The sequence below is a fragment of the Rattus norvegicus genome, chromosome 3 (genome assembly GCF_036323735.1).
Source record: "Rattus norvegicus strain BN/NHsdMcwi chromosome 3, GRCr8, whole genome shotgun sequence".
In the NCBI taxonomy this organism is placed as follows: domain Eukaryota; kingdom Metazoa; phylum Chordata; class Mammalia; order Rodentia; family Muridae; genus Rattus; species Rattus norvegicus.
The window spans coordinates 129,796,999-129,814,356 of NC_086021.1; the positions used below are offsets into that span (position 1 = coordinate 129,796,999).

General features: G+C 42.1%; 1 protein-coding gene across 5 annotated transcripts in view; it reads left to right on the top strand.

Moving 5' to 3' along the window:
* Positions 1–17,358, top strand: part of Slc28a2 (solute carrier family 28 member 2) — a 62,868-nt gene that overhangs the window by 18,574 nt on the left and 26,936 nt on the right. The window contains exon 1 of one of the 5 annotated variants that reach the window (XM_063284460.1): positions 10,444–10,661. The exons of the other annotated variants lie outside the window; for them this stretch is intronic. The gene's annotated coding sequence lies outside the window, so the exon portion shown is untranslated. Of the gene's footprint in view, positions 1–10,443; positions 10,662–17,358 lie in introns of those variants that run through there. 5 annotated transcript variants of the gene reach the window in all.

Sequence of the window (17,358 nt, forward strand, 5' to 3'; positions counted from 1 at the left end):
CAGTGACCTCAGGAATTTATAAACCTTATTTACAAATATATTTTATTTATTAGACATATGTTGCTTTTTACTTAAAATTTGTTTTAGGATAAACATTATCATATAAAAACCCATGTGAAATCCAAAATATCTTATAGACCTATAGTTGTCTCCTTAGTCTAAAGATGAGATAACGAGAGAGTTATTTCAATTTACATATGAGCATGTAGCAGCAAATTAAGATTACTTATGTATAGATTTTAACCTTTTTGTTACAAATTTTATGGTAGTTTTTTTTTTTTTTTGGCTTGGAATTTTGCAGGTTCTCTGTTCCATGCTGTACCCACTTCCCCAAGCAATGGTCTTATAGATCCTTAGAGAAAGATAGTTTACATTTGAATATCTATGACCTTTAAAGGAAGAACAACTTTATAATATATTAATATATATATTCATACACACACCAAGAAAGGAGGAAGAACGCAAAAAGTTAAACATTTGTAATTATTTAGCATCTTAATTTCTATATAAATCTTTTCTCATTAAAAAAATTTAACTAGGTGAGCAGGCAGAGGACAACAGAGGCCCCACCCTCCACCACACCTGGGCAGAGATGGCCCTGGCCCTCATTGGCTTTGTTACTCAGAAGGGCCACATGGAACCTCATCTGGACAGCATGGTAGAGCTGTCCCTGGTGCCATGGATGTGTGAGAGCTGGCAATGATGGAGTGGCAAGAACGCAGGAGAGCAGGCCCTGCCCCTCACCTGGGCTAAGCAAGAGAGCCAGCCCTGTTGGCAAGGGCCAGGAGAGTTGGTGGGCTGATCACATCAGCTACAACCCAGGCCAAGATCCAGGGCTTTGAGTTGACCCACCCCTACATCTAGTCTGTGTGTGAACTGCTGGAGCTTGTGAAGTGATCTCCATGACACAAGAGCAGGTTATTTTAGAGGAGTCCCAGTGAGGACTCTGTATTGATGGTGTAGCAGAAACCAGAGGCTTCAAAACAGACCAGTGACTGGTTGCAAGCAACATTTCTTTGCAAGTAAAGGTGTCTGGGCAAAAGGGCATATCATATAACATGATTTACAGCTTCCACAGTAAGATTTGTTTTGTTATTTATTTGTCAATTTTTGTTCATTTTTTGTTTCCGTTTGTGAGGAAGGTTCCAGGGGTGGAGGGTGGATATAGAGGGAGGAGGAGATGAGTGAATATGAAATTCATAAAGAATCAATGAGGTAAAAAAAGACAAATTACAAAAAATTAAACAGCATGAAACATAACAGTCACTAATTTACCATTTGTTGTAAGACATCTTTCCTAAGGGGCTGTTAGAGAATATCTGGAGTCTTTACTCAGAATACATAACTGCTTTCCCCCTGGTGTATGGGTTCCCTCCTTATACTTTTAGCTTTTAGTCTTATACCCTAGTTTCCCCAGAAAACCTTGAGCCTTCATGCAGTCAGGAGTTAATGGCATACAACCAGTTGGAAGGAGTGACCAGATACTCAGATGAAGGTTCAAGGGATTGTGGGATGGAGTGACTGGGAGTGGGGGCAGTGATTGGATGTAAAGTGAATTTAAAAAAGAAAAGAACTATTTCCCCAGAAATTTCACCATTCATTTTGGGTGGAGCCTCTCATATGAAATATTGTTCAAGAAAGTGACTAAGATTTGCTTACAGACGTTTTGATGGAGGCATTTGCTCAGTTGAGGTTCCTCTTCTCAGATGACCTTAGGTCATGTCAAGTTGGCTAAAAACTTACCATCACCGTAAATTTTTTTCTTCTAGGGTTTAGTACAAGACATCATGACAAACAGCAGGACTAGAAAGAAATACAAATGATACCCCATGTTTGTTGCATGAACAGCTTGGGCAGTAGAAGAGGACAGTACATGAGAGTCCTGGACTGCAGCCCAAAGGCTGAAATCAGGGCAAGGGAGGATCTTGAGTTGGGTCTTAAAGCATATGTGATACTGGAGCAGGAAGGGAAGCAGTAGGGTTAGGGGCCTGAGGCAGGATGAAGAGTGAAGTCTGGGTTAGTAGCGAGGACTCTGGGCTCAAACAGTATTGTCATTTGTTCTCTGGATGACTTCTGCAAATTCCTCCACCTCCTTGCATGAACTGAAAAGCTGCCATAATACTAAGTACCTGCCTAAAAATTCATGGATGGGGATAAGTGAGAAAACACAAGTAAACTGAGGGGAAACAATACTGGAAATGAGAAAGAACAATCTAGCTTACATTAAAGCAGAGAAAAAAGTGATCATTATTACCACTGTTGTACTTAAAATGGCTATTGAAATAATGTTCTGGAATGACCATTCATGTTTGTTATCTCCTTAATATTTGCTGTAATTTAAGGTTTCCAATAAACTTTTTAAAAATTATGTGGTGGGTGTAGGGATTTGTGTGTGTCTGAAGACAACTTGTGGAGGTGTGTTGTTTCTTTAAGCTAGGTGAGTCATAGGGATTGAACTCAGGTCTTCGGGCCCAGGATAAAGAACATTTATCAACTGAGTCAACTTCTCCAATAACCTTACAGGAATAGGTGGTGACGTCACTTCCATTTTACAGACGTGGAGATTGAGGCTCAAGGAAGTTCAGTAGTCTCCTCACAGTCATTAGGGCATTCTGCCCACAGTGCTTCATAATTCAAATCTTTGCATTTGTGTTTTAATAGTAAAACAATAAATGGAAGAAACCCATGGGCTCAAGCTCTGAAATTCTTCAGAGCAGATAGTTTGGTTAAGGAGTACATCCTGATAACTTGTTTTTCAAACAGAGGTAGATTTTTATCAATGGGATGCAGTTAGAAAACATAGTGAGAAGGCCAGGAGTTGGTCAATTAAAAACAATATTCTTAGACTTTGTCCCCTTACAGTAGTCATGCAAATGATTAGTCAACTCCAAATCAATAAAGAACTGATTATAATTAAATAAGGAATGCTTGAAGTCAGGCTTTTAGAATCAGAACTTAACTCAAAGTTTCTCAAGAAGAGTAACTCCTGGGAACAAAGATATCACCCTCCCATAAGATGGTACAGAAGGTCGTTGACGTTGGATCTCTAGACCTGATGAATAGGCTCACAGTCCTGCCTTGTAAGGCCTCATCCTTCCCTATCACAAGCAAGAGACAGGAAAGAAGATGAGGCTCAGCACCACAGAGACAGTAGCTCCTCAGGAGTTGCTGTATTCCCATTCAGCTTTCTGTGCTCAGAAAACAATGAGTTGTTCTTCTCTGGGGAGATGGTGGTTTGAAACAAGGTAAAAAAAAAAAAACAGGGGCGGCCGTCTATAACCCAGACTGACTTGAGATGCTCTCTGTAGACCAGACCTCAAACTCTGGTGATCTTCCTGCTTCTACCTCTTCAGTGCTGAGATTGCTTGTGTGAGCCACCATACTTTGCTGGAGAAATGCATCTCCAGATGCTTCCCTTTGCATTCCATTCCATGTCTCCTTTTCTTCTCCACAAGCTTTTTTGGAAGCTCCCAGTGAGAGCACAGGAGGGACCCCATGTCTAGCATTCCCACAAGGCCAGATCAAGAAAGTGCTGTCAGGGTGACAGAACCCCAGAAGCAAGCAGGGCAAAAAGAAAGAAGATGAACAGTTTTATTGTTGTGACAGAGAGGGGAGCTCCAGTTTTCACTGTGTTGCTCAGACCTGCCTTGAACTCTCCTGGGTTCTACTATGCCCAGCAGGTATAAGTCCAGGCTTTTGGAAAATCAGGGGTATGTATGGGAGGTGAGGGTGGGAGAGATGGATACATGCTGTCTTCACTAAGTGAGTTGCGTGACAGTTTTACTCTGGGCCTGAGTGAGTGACATCCCTGTGATGGTATCAGGCATCTTCAGCTTGATGGCCTGTGTTAATCCAGACAGTGAGATTGGTATCATCAAGAACATGTACAAGGCTCATTTTGTTGTATCTCGGTTCCATACCCATTGATAACAGTCATTTTGGGTGGTGCTGATGTAACTGGAACATCATCATCTTGGAATCTAGAAGATTCCTTAACTTGTTTTCTTCTACAGATGACTAAGTTTCATATCGTAATCTAGTTAACAGTTGCTTGGCCAAAGATAAGAAAGTTGGGCTGTTCAGTTGGCTGGTTCTTTCTCTTTCCTTTACATATCATTCTTCCATTTTAAATAAATGTTCTGGATTTTCTCCACAGGTTGCAAGATGACATGACACTACCATTGCATTAAGGGGAGGCCTCAAAGTCTTCTGTCCTTCTCATCATTCATTATCTGGAAAGCAGTTGCCTAAGTTCCTGGGGTAGAGCATCCAAGGAGGCACCCAGAGGCTCCAGTGATGGACTTGTGGCTGGTTAACCTGTGTGTTTTTCCTCTTACTGGGGCTGTCTGTTTAACAAATGATGGGCAGCTTCATGGAAGGGGCTGTGACTTCTCTGGAGTTTAAGCAGGGGCAGGGATGAAGTCATGTGTATGTGACTGGGCAGTATCCCAGGACCACTCTCAGGGGGCCATGTGCTTGGTTGAATGCTCTCTTAATTCTGTCTTAGAATACTCTCTATATTCAGACACGATGCCCTGTTTTTATTGTATATACTTGGATTTGTAGACTATGTAACTACTCCTGGAGAGGAACTCGTCTTTTGTGGAAATGAATCTTAGCATATAAGAATAATAAGAAACAAACACCAAGGGGCTGGAGAGATGGGTCAGCAGTTAAGAGCATTTACTCTTCCAGAAGACCTGAGTGCAGTTTTCAGTGTCCACACTGGGAGTCTCACAACTGCCTGTAACTTTAGCTCTAGGGCATCCAGTGACAATTTCTGCTCTTCAAGAATACATGGGTGCATGTATATCCTGACATCTATCCATCCATCCATCCACCCACCCAATTATCCACTCATACATCCACCCAATCACACACACACACACAAAAAAAAAAATCCAAAATCCCCCAACCAAACAACAAAAAGAAAAGAAATAAGAACAACAAACCCTGGAGTGGATATACAGGTACTTTGCATCATTCTGAGACGTAGGTCTGTTAAATGTGGGTTTGAGTTCCTAAGTAGCTTTGAATTTAAACTGAAGTGAAAGCAGTCCACACTGAACACCGTGCTTATTTCTTACATGGACTAACTCAGTTAGACTCACAGAGAGTATAAAATGAACACAACAGTCTCCTTTCTTCTCTTTTCAGTCCTCTCACCTCCCCTAACCTTTTCACCTGTCTTTCCCTCCCTTCCTCTCCTCTTTTCCCCATTTTCCTTCCTTCCTTACCCTTCCCCTTTTTTCCCATTCCCTACTTTCCCCTCTCCTTCTTTTCCTTCCCTCCCTCATTCCTTTCTCTCTGCTCCTCTTTCCCCTCCCAGTTCTCCTCCTTCCTTCTTTCTCTTTCTCTTTTCCCCTCCTCCCCTTTCTTAGGCCTGTTTTTCTTCTGATAACGACTCACTAGGGTGCCTAGGATGAACTCAAACTCCTGGACCCAAGTGAGCCTCCCCCATCCACCTCTCAGGCAGCCTGATTCAGTTTATTTATAGCCAAATACCCATTTAATTCAGTGTATTTCCATCATTTTAACTATGCATCTCTTTGTAGCCCTATTTTGCCATCTGTGCAGTCTGCTGCTGTTTGAGACAACAGACATGGAAGGTCTACCCAGGAGCATTCAGATCTTTGAGTATTGACTGGATTCCCTATTTGTTTTCACAGGCCTCTTACCGGAGGCCAAGACCTTTTCCTGTGAAGATCATAACTCTTACCTTCAATGTCTAAGGCAGTGCCAAGCATGATAATTATAAACTTTAATTTCTAGTCAAGATAGAAAAACAGAGGCCAGCTTTATCCTCCTTCCTTAAGCAAGCTGAATACCAGGCTGTGATCCTGAAAGCCATGTTTTTCAGCTATTGTGCAATAGGTTGTATAAGATTGAAACCCGTCAGAAGGCCATGAGGACATGAGAATGGAACCTTCCTGGTTTGAATTCATGTCCTTAAGGAAGGGGTCACAGAGCTCTCTGGCTCTTTGTTGACTATGTGAGTATATAAGAGAAAAGAAAATAAGCCTGCAACCTAGAAGTAAGCCCTCATTAGATCTCACCCATGGTGCACCACTCAGTGATCTCAAAAACCATTGTCTTCCACAAAGACTCCAGGCAGCATGTAGGACATTGGAAAGAGATGCACAGAGATGAGGTCAACATTTGCAACTGGGGCACTGATTCATTGCTCACAGACCGGACTAGCTTTTTAACTCAGTCGTCCAAAGGAGGCCAGGATCTCCTATCAGGAGGAGATCTCCGGGATGAGAAAGGAATCCAAGAGACTCAAGATTAATTCACCAATCAGGGTAGCCGGTTTCCATATCCTCTATCTTCACCCAGCTCCCTCACTCCACTATACCTATTCTTCCTTTATTTAACAACCAGTGCCAAGACACCTCTGCTCTGTGTTGTTGTTGATGTTGATCTTCTTCTATCCTCTTCCTTCTCCTCCTCATCCTCCTCCCTCCCCCTCCTCTTCCTCTTCTCTTTTGAATTTCTTCATTCTTCTTTTCCTAAGAACTTAGAGAAGGGGGAGGGGTTGGGGGATGTTGGCCTGGAAACCGGGAAAGGGAATAACAATCGAAATGTAAATAAGAAATACCCAAGTTAATAAAGATGGAAACAAAACAAAACAAAACAGAAAAACAAACAAACAAACAAAAGAACTTAGAGATGCTAGCTGTGTAGGGTCTCTGTGGCTCCGCCTCCTGAGAGGTCGGGTTGACCCTGTGCATCTGATGATTGCAGACTTTCCCTTTTTCTTTTCAGTCTACATTTAGCCAAATCCCTCATAGGCCTCTCCTTTCTCCTGAACCTCCAGTTTTCCTGTTAGTGTCCCCACCTCTGTTTTCTCCACATCACCCCAACACTAATCATGAGATATAATCTGTTTCTCTTTTCCTTTAAACTCGTACTCATAGTATCCAGTATATCACCACATATGGTATTATCAGTCTTCCTTTATTTCCTAAAATGATTGATTCTTAAGGGCTAATTGATTTTTAATTTGTTATCAATCTATTTTCACAGCTCTGTCCTTGGAGAGAGACTATTATTTCAGGATAGCATGATACTCTGAGGGAAGTATTAAGGATAAATCCTGGTGCCCCCAACAACCATATACCAGAGGAATGACACCCAAGTCTTACTAAAATCTTGTTCCTCCTAGACACTGCAAACACTTCCATTGAAAAAAGAAAGGTGACTTAAAAACTCAAAATTAAAAAAAAACAAAACCCTCAAACCAATCAGTTTGCAAATTCCAATTTAAAAACATAAGTAGCACAAGGAAACAGGAGAACTTATCTTCTTCCAAAGCTATAAAATGCAGTAATGGCCACAATAAAAGTGATTTAAATGAAATCCCATACAAAGAATTCTACACTTGATCTTAGTCGAAAGGCTGAGAAGCGATCAAAGAATTCTAAAGAATGATTATAAATATGTTCAAAATATAACAATAGACTTATAAGAACCCCGTTGAAGGAATTAGGGAAAGGACTGAAAGAGCTTGAAGGGGCTCGAGACCCCATATGAACAACAATGCTAACCAACCAGAGCTTCCAGGGACTAAGCCACTACCTAAAGACTATACATGGACTGACCCTGGACTCTGACCTCATAGGTAGCAATGAATATCCTAGTAAGAGCACCAGTTGAAGGGGAAGTCCTTGGTCTTGCCAAGGCTGAACCCCCAGTGAATGTGATTGTTGGGGGGAGGGCGGTAATGGGAGAGGATGGGGAGGGGAACATCCATATAGAAGGGGTTAGGGGGATGTTGGCCTGGAAACCGGGAAAGGGAATAACAATTGAAATGTAAATAAGAAATACCCAAGTTAATAAAGATGGAGAAAAAAATAAAAGTAAAAAAAAAATTAAAAAAATAAATATGTTCGAAGAAATAAAGGAGGACACAAATAAGCTCCTGAATAAATTCCCAAGAGAACAAAAACCAGTAAATTAAATAAGGAAGGCAACACAGGATGTGAAAATGAAACAATAAAGAAATAGAAACACTGAATAGAAACCGAAGTGAAATGGTAGAATTGAAAAATTCACTCTATCAAATAAAAGGCTCACAGGGCAGCCTCAGAGGTAGAGTGGGCCAGGAGGAACACAGACTATCAGGCCTTGGGGACAAGGTAGAGGAATTGGAGCTTTCAGTCGGGGACAACGACAAGTTAATAAAAAAAATACTAATCGAAGAGATAAGATCTCTGGATACTATGAGAGGAACTTGAAGCTTTACTTATAGGCCTGGACAAAGGAGAAGGATTCCGTGACAAAGGCATGGGAAGCATTTTCAGTAAAATCTTCTCCCAAAGTTACAAAATGCAGTAATGGCCCCAATGAGAATGACTTAAATGAAACCCCAGACAAAGAATTCTAAAGGATGATTAACAATACACTCAAAGAAATAGAGGATACAAATTAGCTCTTAAATGGATTCCCAAGAGAACAAAGCAGCTGCATTGAATAAAGAGGTCAATAAACGATGTGGAAATGAAACAGTAAAGAAAAGCAATATTGAATAGAAATCAAAATGAAATGCAGAAATCGCAAAAAATGTCTAAAGTCTAGGGAAAGAGATGCCCATCGAGACCCAGAAGGTGTACAGAACAGCAAACAGGCAGGGCCAGTAAAGAAGTTTCCCAGGTCTTCTTCATAGTTAAAACACTAAAGGCACAAAATGAATAAAGCACATTGAAAAATACGAGAAAGAGACACCAAGTCACACATAAAATCAGGCCCACTAGATAGCAGCTGATCCCCTTACCAAGTCCTCTCATAACTGAAGGAGAAAGAAAACCTTTCCATGACAAAAAGAAGCTAAAGAAATTGATAACCACTAAATCAGGGTCTGCAGAAGGCACTGAAGAGAAAAATAACTGCACTCAAAGGCTTTGAGAAAGAGTAAAGGATGCTGTCACTGTAGTGAAGCAAAGGAGGACTAAGTCAATTCCAAACACTGCAAGGTCAACCAAGCAGCACCCTCCACACTCCTTAACTCCTTATTATCTATCTCAGCATCTCTTAATCTGTTTCTCAGCAGTGCCCTTCACTCTTCGGCTTGGCCCCTTTTTAGCCAAGTGTTACCAGCTTTCTTGACACATCTGCCTTGTCTTAGTTGTGGGGAGCAGATGAAGTCCTAAGTGAATGTGTATTGTTGGCATGATCATGGCTATGGCAAGAACCCCAATGGCTCAGGCCATGGGAATAGCAAAGCCCTCCCAGGGCCAGGCTCAGGGTCAGGCACAGCCATTCACTGGTCCACATGTTAATGTTAACAGTGTACAGAAAGCATCAACCTACCCCAGTGTTTTCCTTCCAAGTGTTTAGAGCCGGAGATTGCTGCTCTATAAAGAGCTGCCCGCCCCCCCAAGACTATGTAACCCCTCCTCTTTGTTCTGTATGTAACAAACACACTGAGCTTCTGGGTTGAGTAGTAGGTGCCCTCTATCAAAGGTAGCACAGCCTACCCGATCCCAGCTTTTCTGGATATGTGCCTGTCATGTCTTCACCACCATGTCTGCCCCTAACTGTTTTCTAGGATCCTGTAGTTCAGAATGCCACACTTAGTGATTCCTAAATTTCTGAATAACAGAGACATTGTCTTTGTGTCCTCAGAAACCAAGGCAGTTGCCAGGGTGACAGTAAGTGCTTACAAGTGTTTGTTTTAAATCAAATGGATTTAAAAGGAATTCCAATCAGCTATTTGGCATAGAGTCATGTTTAGTCCTACTTTTTACTGTTTTCTAGGAGACATATTCCAGTGCAAAACTACTGACTCTTGTTCACATGTCACTCGTTACCTAGTCCAGTGGTGGGTAGTGCTTCTGCAGTTATACATGTTTGTCCTGGGCTGCTCGGCCTGCTTATGCCTTTCTTTGCCTGAGCTAGGTGTTTTCTACTTCATGGGTCCTTGTTTCCAAGTAACATATGTGGCGGCTACCAGCAGCCAAGAATACTGGGGACTTCCTGGTAGCTTGCTTCTGTACTAGAATGAGTTTCACTCTATTGTTAGGAGCTTCAGGGAAATGGAAACTTGTAGATTAGAAGTTTTTGAGAAGTCGAAACTTACGCCATTGGTTTCTGATGTGATGTATGTTATTGTTACCGTGACAACCAGTTTGTGTTGTGTGATTTTTCTGCGTATAAGCAAGTGCTTTTGCTTTATTAAATGAGACTTGACCAGATTGCTGTCTTGTCTCCATTTCTTGCGACTCTTATCCCATCCATTCCCACTCCCCTCTCCAGGGAGTTAAAATCTTCAGCAGAGTTAGTTGAGGATGTAGGCCAGTGAAAGAGTACTTATCTAGCAGGTATGAGGTCCTGGGTTGAAAATTCCTACACAATTCTTAGGCCTGCAAATTAGTCAGAAATCTGTAAATATTAACTTGAGAGTTGCACTCTTTTTTTTTTTTCTTTTCTTTTTTTCCCTAGAGCTGAGGACCGAACCCAGGGCCTTCTGTTTGCTAGGCAAGCGCTCTACCACTGAGCTAAATCCCCAACCCCTGGAGAGTTGCACTCTTAAACTGAGAGCAAGGGCAGACCCAGTGAAGGAGGGCCTGAGGCATAAAACTAATCAGTATCTGGAGACCTTGCCTCTGACTCCTGCATTCTTGGTCTTCAACAGAATCTACAAAGGAGCATAAGCTGCGGTAAGTGAGGCCCCTGGAGGAGGGCAGAAGTCACATTTATCAGATTTCTTAATATGCAGGTGAAATTCAGGTAACCTGTCCTATAGAGGAAGGCATAATTTACACAATAAACATTGATTAGATACGTTTAATTTTACATTTTAGTTGTGTGTGTTGTGCATGTGAGTGTAGACGTGACGTACACACATTCCGAGGCCAGAGAAGAATGCAGAGTGCTCTACTGTGTTACTCTTTGCTTTATTTCCCTGAGAGAGTTTTTCAGGAACCTGGCCACTAATGAACCCTTCCTGTCTCTGTCCTCTTCAGTTCTTGGATTACAGGCCATAGTTTGTGCATTTTTCCTGAATATTGCCACTGAAGATTTGAACCAAGGTCCTCATACTTGCACGGCAAGCACACTTATCCACTCCGGACTCACCACACACCAGAGGATAAGAAACACAACCAACCAAAATCCAAGAATCTTCTACCTCAGTGAAATTTCTTAGACTGTAGTGGTGTGGGGCAGGCAGTGCTGTTTCTTATAGGTTGAATGGTAAGTTGCTGACTTGGCCTTGCTCACCCCCAAGAAGAAGTAGAATGCCTAGTGGCCCTGTTTGGATTTCAGAGGCAGCGCATTCCTCACTTGGGTGTGTTACTCCAGCACATGCACCAAGAGTCTCAGAAAGCTGTTAGTTTTGAATAGGGTCTGGAATATCAGGAGGCTCTTCTATAGGTCCAGGCTCCTGTGCAAACTGCTAGACAAATTGTACCATATGATTTATTAGGCCCTTGGGATTTTAGAGCAAAACCCTACTGTCATTTGCAGACCGTTGGTCCCCATTTGAGAAGCTACTCTCAGCCTGCTATTGTGCCTTATGTAGTGGAAATTGAACATTTGACAGTGGGCCATAAAGTTCATGAGCTGTCAATCATGATCTAGGTATTAACCTGATCCATCAAACCACAAAGTTGGGCAAGCACAGCAGCAGTACACTATGTATGTGATAGGGTTTAAGCAGGTTCTTGGGGCACCATGAAGTTGCATGAAGAAGTTGACAAAGCCTATGTACTACTCTTAATGACTTCTGTCTCCTAACATGCATCTTAGGCCTTCTTGGATGTGCTCTATGACTGACCAAGAAACAGAAGAGTAAGGCTTACTTTACAGATTGTTCGAATGCTGTGCAGGGTCCACTCAGTAGTAGAAACCTTGGAGCAGACATGAAGGACACCGGGGAAGGGAAATTTTCACAGTGGGCAGAACTTTGGGGAGTACACGTGGTCATGATCATGCATTTTTTTTCTTGGCCTAAAAATGACCAGATCTGGTATTATATACTGACACATGGACTGTATGTAGCTAATGAATGGGAAGGATAGACTGGGACTTGGAAATATGATTGGAAAAATCGGTGTGAAAGACATTTGGGGAAGGATCATGTGGGTAATCACTTCAGATGGGCAAAGGATATGAAGATAGTTTTGTGCCCTATAAATGCTCACTGAAAGGTGACTTCAGAGGAGGAGTTTAATAATCAAGTGGATTGAATGACCTACTCTGTGGGTAGTCAGTTTCTTTTCGTGGCCATCCCTGTCTGATGCCCAAGTGGCCGGGGTGTCAGGGAAGTTATCTATTGGCTAAATAACATTGACTTTTATTCATCAAGCTTGGCCTTGTTGTGGTGCATGCTGAGTGCCAAATCTGCCAACAGCAGAGATTAGCAACAAGCTTTTGATATGGTATTCTCCCTGGGGTGACCAGCCAGTTACCTGGGGGCAGGTTGACAACACTGGTGGTAGAAAGGCAGCATTTTCCTCGTACTGAAATAGGAACTTATGCTTACTTATTTCCTTTCCCTCCTTCCTTCCTTCCTTCCTTCCTTCCTTCCTTCCTTCCTTCCTTCCTTTCTTCTTTCTTCATATGAATACACTGTAGCTATCTTCAGACCAGAAGAGGGTATTGAATATTGAGCCACCATGTGGTTGCTGGGAATTGAACTCAGGACCTCTGGAAGAGCAGTCAGTGCTCTTAACAGTTGAGCCATCTCTCCAGCCCCCATTTCCTGTCTTTTCAGGGTTTCTGCCAAAACTACTACTCATGAACTTACAGGATGCCTTATTTACTGTCCAGAAAGCGTAGCTTCTGACTGAGAAACTCACCCCATGGCCAAACAAGAGTGTCAATGGACTCGAGCTCATGGATCCTATGAGTTTTACCATGTTTCCCAACATACTGAGGCAGATGGACTGGCAGATGATAGCATAGTGGAATGGACTTTGGTTGCAGGATATTTTATTACAGTGTGAACCCCAGATCATGTTATTTACTGAAAAAAAAACTGTTTCTAGTTGTGGTGAGGCTCAGCCCTTAGCACATGCCTTTAATGCAGTGGCTCGAATACACACACACCCTTAGCACACACTTTTACTCCCAAACAATGAAGCTAAAGTTAGTTTGTAGAAAGAAACACCCAAACCCAAGTTTGAAAGCGATGTCTAATTGAGTGACACACAAAGTAACTAATCAGAGTAAGATCTGACAGAATAGGACATGTCTAACTCTCCCAAGAAGAGAGAGGAAAAGGAAGTTACTTGAGGGAGCAGAGCAGAGAGAAAAAGGAGACAGTTTTACTGGGACAGTTGTACAGAGACAGGTTTCATAGACAGATCAAGCTAGACAAGGTGAAGACAGATGAGACATAGAACGAGGAGGCAGAAGATTAGAACAGATTGCCCAAGTCAGTGTAAAGCCAAGCAGAGCAATTCGGGAGACAGAAGGAGGAAGGGAGGGAGGGAGGGAGGGAGGGAACGAGCTTGGAGAAGAATTTGAGGCAGAACAGCTCAGTTGAACCAGCCAGTCAGAGCTCAGAAAGAACTAGAAAGGGGTGAGTTTAATCAGCAGTAAGTCTTAGAGGCTGAAAATATTCTTGGCTGAGATTAGATTGTACAGATGTTAGACGCTTCCAGAACTAGGCCTAGGTTAGCAGACTGAGGCAGTAAACCTCAGATGACAATTACATCAGGTAAATAAAACATACATTTATGGGCTTTCTAAAATACCAATAATTTTATTTATGTTTGAGAATTTCATGATATACTTTGACCATATTCTTTCCCCTCCATAGCTCATCCAAAGTTCTCCCTTACCAACTTCTTGTCCTTTCTAAAAAAATAAAACAAAATGAAATAAACCCATGGAGTCCAATTTATGTTGGTGGACGACCTCTAAGCACAAGGCTTGTCCTGGAGCACTGCTGATATACCCATAGCCCTCCATTCATGAAAACAGATTTTCTCTCACTCAGGACTAAAATGAATAGTTTCTTGCTTAGGGATGGGACTTTGTGTCCACTTCCCTCTTCCATGATGGGATCCCATCTGACTTGAGCTTGGCAAATCTGTGTATTCTGTCACAGTCTGTGAGTTCTTATGCACATATGCCCTGTGGTATCTAGAAAACACTGCTTCCCTGAAGTCATCCACTAACTCTGTCTCCTATTCTCTGCATAGGGACCAGTTGTGGATCTCTGTGCTAATAACCATCTACCACAAGAAGCTTGCACTGATTTGTTGGTATAGCAATGTAACACTAGGAGTCATGTTACTGCTGTGCTCATTTAGCAGAATAATAGTGGTAGGTTTTCCTCTGCAGACCATTCCTATCCAAACAGATTTTTGACCTTATCAAAAGTGTCTGTTATGGGTTCTAGCTCATTGAGCTGGGTTTAAATCTATCTTAAAGAGTTTTTATTCCTGTAATATTCATACCACCATGACAGCAGTGCATATATCTTGTAGGAAGACCATTACTGTGGCCTGCAGGATTCATAGCCAGGTGATTTTTCTCCACCAGTAGCAAGCATACCAACTTCCAGAACTATGAACGCTAAACAGTAGGGGTGAATTCTCAATGTGCACCATTTTTATTTCACCATGTTCTATGACATAGGTATCTGGTGCTTTCAGTAATATGGTCTTATCATCAAGTTGTAGGGAGCAACCAAATAGCACTGGTGTTAGCATGTAATGTTTGGAGAGGGTTCTATGGGAACACACTGGCCAACAATTCTAAAAGATATAGCTTATTCCCAGGACTCGATCTGCTGGAGCTAGGGTTACAGGTGATTATTAGCCAATGGATATGGATGCTTAAGATTGAACTCTTGTCCTCTTCAAGAGCAGCAAATGCTTTTACTCACTGAGCCATCTCTCCAGAACCCCCCCTTTTTTTTTACCATTTATTGTAATATTGAGATAATATCAGTGGTTAAGTTTTGCAAATATGTTTATCATACTCAGGTTATGGGACACTAAGAAACTAAATGTTCCCTAAGCAAGTTTGCCACCTATTGTGGAAGAAAAAATGTGCTTATGGTTTTATGTGGGACAGTCATGCCATCCTAGGCAGAATTATGGTTTTGTTATTGTTTTTATTTGGGAATTAAGAATGACATGAAGACAGGTGAGTGGGTATCAAGTCGGCAAGGGGCAGACTTCTGATGGTTAATTTTGGTTGTCAACTTGACTGGTTATAAGATCAATATTTTTAAAGGCAAGAAACTAGGCACACATGTGAGGAACTTTCTTGACCAGATTATTAGAAGAGAAAAGACCCATTGTTATGTTGACATCTTTTTCCAGTAGCATCCCAGATATAAGAACGAAGGGGACTGGAGAGACTGACTGTTCAGTGGTCAAGAGCACTGGCTGTCTTCCAGAGGACCTAAGTTCTGTTCCCAGCTCCCACACCACAGTTCACAACCATTATAATTCCAGTTCCATGGGGGATCTGACACCTGTGACTTTTTTGGGACCCAGGCCATATACATCCTTTAGTGACTTTTACTTCCAGATTGTGGTCATTTTTTCCCCGTTTGTTGGGGGATGGTTTGTGCAATCCAAGTCCAATGGGCAGTCCTTGGTTCATAGGCCCCAAAGTTAATTTTATGATTCATAGTCAAGTGCATCTGACACAACCTCCCATCTTAACTGTTCACGGAGAAGCAAGGTCTATGTGGCAATTATCCAAGGTTGAGAGTACTTCCCAAAATAACACAGTAACGGCTTGACTCACATAAACTTTAGCACCGCCTAATTAATCATGGTGTTCTTAGAAGTAAAACAGACATGGTGTCAACTACATATTGCTTGATCTTTTTAAGCAAAGGAACTTCAGAGAATGGGAAGAAATGTAACACTGAATTACTATAATAGAGAATCAAGGTCCCCTCTACTAATTTCCAATCTGGAGTCAGTTACAGACATAGATCCCCTCAGATCAATGGGAGGCCAGGTCTCCTTGAGGCAGAACCTAGTATAATGCCAGAAAGTTTCCCTGTGACTTTTTCTTCTTTCCCCAGGGACCTAGAATTTTTATGAGGGTAAAGTCACATTGGAGTAAAAGAAGTGATCAAACTTCCTCTGGCCCAAGAGACACTGCTCTGAATTGACATTGCTTTCAGAAGATGGCAAACTGCATTTTGCTCAGAGTCAAAGAAGAGGCTTATGGGAGTCAGGCCATTGATAGAGTTTTAGTGTGACTCACACTGGGTCCAGAGTCTCCCTATACTTATGCTATTGTTATTCTCCAGTCCTAGAATGCATAATTGGGATAGATACATTTAAGTGTTAGCGGATTCCCCACATTGGTAACCTGATCTCTGGTTGGCAAGGCCAAATGCAAGTGAATAGAGCTGCCCCTCTCAGGTAAAATGCTGAGTCAAAACTGGTGTGCAAGGCCCAGAGGATTACAGAAGTTCGTGCCACCATCAAGGACTTGAAAGACGCAAAGTGATGGTTCCCACCTCATCTCCTACTGGCCTGTGCAAAAGACACAGGGATCATAGAGAATGACAGTTGTCTATCACAAACGTAATTAAGCAGTGACTCCAATTGCCACTGCTGTACCAGACATGGCTTCTTTCTCTCAGTAGACTAGCATACCTCCTGGTACCTGGTATGAAAACATGGACCTGGCAAGTGCTTTTATTTCCTTGACACTTTTTACTTTAAGAGCTCACTAATTCTCCACCCCAGTGTCCTAACCTAGTTTGCAATAATCTTGATCGCTAGAATCTTCCACAGTGGTCACACTGGTCTATTTGATTGAGGATGTTATGGCTATCAGAACAAGAAAGCAGGGAGTAGACAACACTTTGGTATTATTGATAAATCATATGTACATCAGAAGATGAGAAAGAAACTGGACTAAAATGCAAGGATATTCTTCAGTAGTAGAATTTTAGGAGCCCAGTGGTATGGGACAGACAGATATTTCTTAGAAGGTTAATGAGAAGTTTTGGGATTTCGCCCTTCCTACCACCTACAAAGAAGCATGCTGCCTACTTGCCCTTTTGGATTTGTAGGCAGCCTATTTCCTCAGTTGGCCATGTTACTCCAACACATATACTAAGTGTCTCAAAAGGCCGCTGGTTTTAAGTAGGACCTGGAATAAGAGTTTTTGTTTTACAGATCCAGGCTGCTGTACAGGATGCCAGTGCAATTGTGCTATATGACCAGCAGACTGGATGGTACTTGAGGAATCAGTGGCAGACAGGAGTGTTGTTTAGAGTGTTTGTCAGGATCCTGTACGTATATTCCAAAGGAGATTCTTGGAATTTTGGCGAAAAGTCCTACTGTTAGCTGCCTGCCAAGGCCTGCATGGCTGCAGAAGGGACTTCAAGACACAGTTCCCTCCTCTGCAGCAGAGCCAGCA